This window comes from Salminus brasiliensis, chromosome 21 (genome assembly GCF_030463535.1).
Source record: "Salminus brasiliensis chromosome 21, fSalBra1.hap2, whole genome shotgun sequence".
Classification (NCBI taxonomy): domain Eukaryota; kingdom Metazoa; phylum Chordata; class Actinopteri; order Characiformes; family Bryconidae; genus Salminus; species Salminus brasiliensis.
In genome coordinates this window covers 22,048,760-22,052,161 of record NC_132898.1, presented here as the reverse complement: position 1 = coordinate 22,052,161, position 3,402 = coordinate 22,048,760, and the positions used below count along the sequence as shown (strand labels likewise).

At 46.5% G+C, this 3,402-nt stretch overlaps 1 protein-coding gene across 1 annotated transcript in view; it reads right to left on the bottom strand.

The window, feature by feature from the left end:
* Window positions 1–3,100, bottom strand: part of LOC140542760 (sodium-dependent neutral amino acid transporter SLC6A17-like) — a 12,511-nt gene extending 9,411 nt beyond the window's left edge. The window contains exons 1-2 of the mRNA XM_072665685.1: window positions 3,017–3,100; window positions 1–82 (exon numbers count right to left, since the gene is read on the bottom strand). The exon at window positions 1–82 is cut by the window's left edge and continues 361 nt beyond it. The gene's annotated coding sequence lies outside the window, so the exon portion shown is untranslated. The remainder of the gene's footprint in view (window positions 83–3,016) is intronic.
* Window positions 3,101–3,402: the final 302 nt, after the last annotated feature.

Sequence of the window (3,402 nt, the reverse complement as noted above, 5' to 3'; positions counted from 1 at the left end):
GGGCTGTGCTGATTGGCTGGAGCTCAGATGGATACTGTGTGCTGACTTGTTGTGTGCAGAGATTCAAGCCTCTTCCACAGATCTGTAATCAACACAAACATGGTCAAGGTGTGTCACTCAAATCAGATTCACTCTGAACAAATCACTCACTCCTGTAAGTGACTGAGAGTGAAGGATGATAACCCTCCATGTAGGGATTTTAATTCCTACATAGTGCTTCCTCTCTGGATAAATTGACCTTCCAGGGCTTTCAATAAATCTTTAATCTGAAGCAGAAACAGCACTCTACAGAGAGAGAGAGAGAGAGAGAGAGAGAGAGAGAGAGAGAGAGAGAGAGGTAGGAGGAGTGTGCAAACTGCACTGTGTTTTTCTCCTCCCTGCATCTCTCACACCTCATTACTTATTCACTACAGCTGCATGGTGCCCTCAATCAGACACAGACGCACACTACTGGGCTGATGAGAGGAGACATGTGTCATTCATTAAGTGTTGCTGATTGTCAAATGAAAGATTTACTAATAACTTTTTTTTTTATCAGTTTAAGTTTCATTCATTATTTTAACGTGTCTGCACAAAGATAAGGGAGTGTAGTTGTGGAAGACTTAGTCATACAAATCAAAGATAGTTTACCTGTGTTGAAAGACTTGGTCACACAAAGAAAAGGGAGACTAGGGGAGATAATGGAACTAAGAGAGACTACCTATGTAAGACTTGGTCAGGCATAGATCAGAGACCACCTCTGGAAGAAAGTTGCATGAAGATAACAGAGACTACCTATTGAAGACATAGCCAGGCTTAGATAAGAGAGACTACCTATTGAAGACATGGCCAGGCATAGATAAGAGAGATTACCTGTGGAAGACATGGCCAGGCATAGATAAGAGAGACTACCTGTGGAAGACTTGGTCAGGCACAGGTAAGAGAGACTACCTGTGAAAGACTCGGTCACACATAGAAAAGGGACCTATGGACAACTTAGTTGGGCAAAAATAAGGGAGACTACCTGTGGAAGACTCATTGGTTCCACAAAGAAATTAACTAGTTAATGTTAATTTGTTAATGGCTGGTGGGGTACGGACATGTGGAGTAATGGCTGGTGGGGCATGGGCAGGTGGAGTAATGAATGGCGGGGAATGGCAGATGGAATAATGGCTCTCCAAATGTGATCAGCAGGGGGCCCCCAGCATTTGAATGGTTTACTGGTGGATTAAGGACAGGTGGAGTAATGTGGGGGTATGAACATGTGGAGTAATGGCAGGTGGGTAAGGGCAGGTGGAATAATGGCTGAAGGGGTATGAACAGGTGGAGTAATGGCCAAGTGGGGTAAGGGCAGGTGGAATAATGGCTGGCAAGATATATGCAGGTGGAGTAATGGCTGGAGGGGGTAATGATAGGTGGAGTAATGGCTGGAGGGGTAAGGGTTGATGGAATAATGGCTCTTCAATTGTGCATTTAATGGTTTACTGGTGGAATAAGGACAAGTGGTGGCTGGTGGAATAAGGGCCTATAGAGTAATGGCTGGCAGGGTAAGGGCAGGTGGAATAATGGCTGGAGGGGTAAGTGAAAGTGGAGTAATGGCTGGTGGGTAAGGGCAGGTGGAACAATGGCTGAAGGGGTAAGTGAAAGTGGAGTAATGGCTGGTGGGTAAGGGCAGGTGGAACAATGGCTGGAGGGGTAAAGGAAAGTGGAGAAATGGCTGGTGAGTAAAGGCAGGTTGAACAATGGCTGGAAGGGTAAAGGGACGCGGAGTAATGGCTATTCAGTAGTGGGTCAGCAGGAGGCCCCCAGCATTTGAATGGTTTATTAGTGGAGTAAGAACAGGTGGAGTAATGGCTGGTAATGGAAAGGGCAGGTGGAATAATGGCTGGTGGGGTAAGGGAAAGTGGAGTAATGCCTGGTGGATAAAGGCAGGTGGAATAATGGCTGGAGGGGTAAGGAAAAGTGGAGTAATGGCTGGTGGGTAAGGGCAGATGGAACAATGGCTGGAGGGGTAAGGGAAAGTGGAGTAATGGCTATTCAGTAGTGGGTCAGCAGGAGGCCCCCAGCATTTGAATGGTTTATTAGTGGAGTAAGAACAGGTGGAGTAATGACTGGTAATGAAAAGGGTGTGTGAAGTAATGGCTGGTGGGGTAAGGCTGGCAAGGCAAGGGCAGGTAGAGTAATGGCTGGTGGGATAAAGGCAGATGGAGTAATGACTGGGGCGGTACGGACATGTGAAATTACTGCCGGCAGGGAAAGGACGGGCAGATTAATGGCTGGAGGGGAGAGGGCAGGTGGAATAATGGCTAGTGGAGTAAGGGCAGGTGGAGTGTCTGGTGGCTGCCCACTGCTGCAGGTGTGTGAGCACTCATCTGCCTCTAGCCACTTGTTTGTGTGTGTGTGTGTGTGTGTGTGTGTGTGTGTGTGTGTGTGTGTGTGTTCACTGTTACAGATAGGTTTAATGTGAAGGCTGAATTCTGTGTGACCTGGCTATAAAGGATGATCTTAAGCTTAATATTAATCTTATTTCACAGGCTGATGAACATAGTCTAGTTTATGTAATGCGGTTGCTAGGAAACAGTTCGGAGTGAAAAACTGACGTATGGAGCCGGTAATGTCGCCACAGATGGGACTAAACACACATTGCTATCTTAGTATGCAGGAGCAGCCAGGAGGTCCAGTACCCACCTCCATCAACCTATATCTACCTCCATCCACCTCCATCTACTGAAGAGCAGCTCAGTTCTCTTTGTTCTGAATATTAAACCAGAACTTCCAACTATGTAATAAATTGACTTGACTAATGGGTTTAATATTAACACCCCTCAGCAGAGAGACCACCAGCATCCAGGCTCTGCCACCACACATTTTTCCAAACCCATTCTCAATAAAACTGTATCACCTTCTTTTTCTCAGTAAAGACATCCACAACGCACACGCACACACCTACTGAAACAAAGCTGTATTGGTGTGTTAGGGGGTTAAACGGAGCAGAAAGACCTGTAGTGGAAATAAAACAGGAATAAGGTTTACTCACCGGGCTCGAGCACACAGCTCCATCCTTCTTACACACATACACACCTCTGAGCTTTCCCCACCCGTATTCCAGCAAGCCCCACCAATCCTGCACTGGGATTGGCAGATCACACCAAGAGGCTGGTTTGTACATTTGGACTATTACCCAATCATGGTGCAGGAGGCAGGACTCTATTAGCCAATCACAGTGCAGGAGGCAGGAAGGCTTGCTGGAATACAGGTAGAAAATAAATACCCTGAGCCTCACCATGTTAACCCTAAATCTCACCCCATTAAACCTGAGCCTAACCTCATTAATCCTGAGCATTATCCCATCCTGTTAACCCTGAATTTTAACCTATTAACCCTGAGCCTCACCCGATAAACCCTGAGGCTAACCTCTTTAAC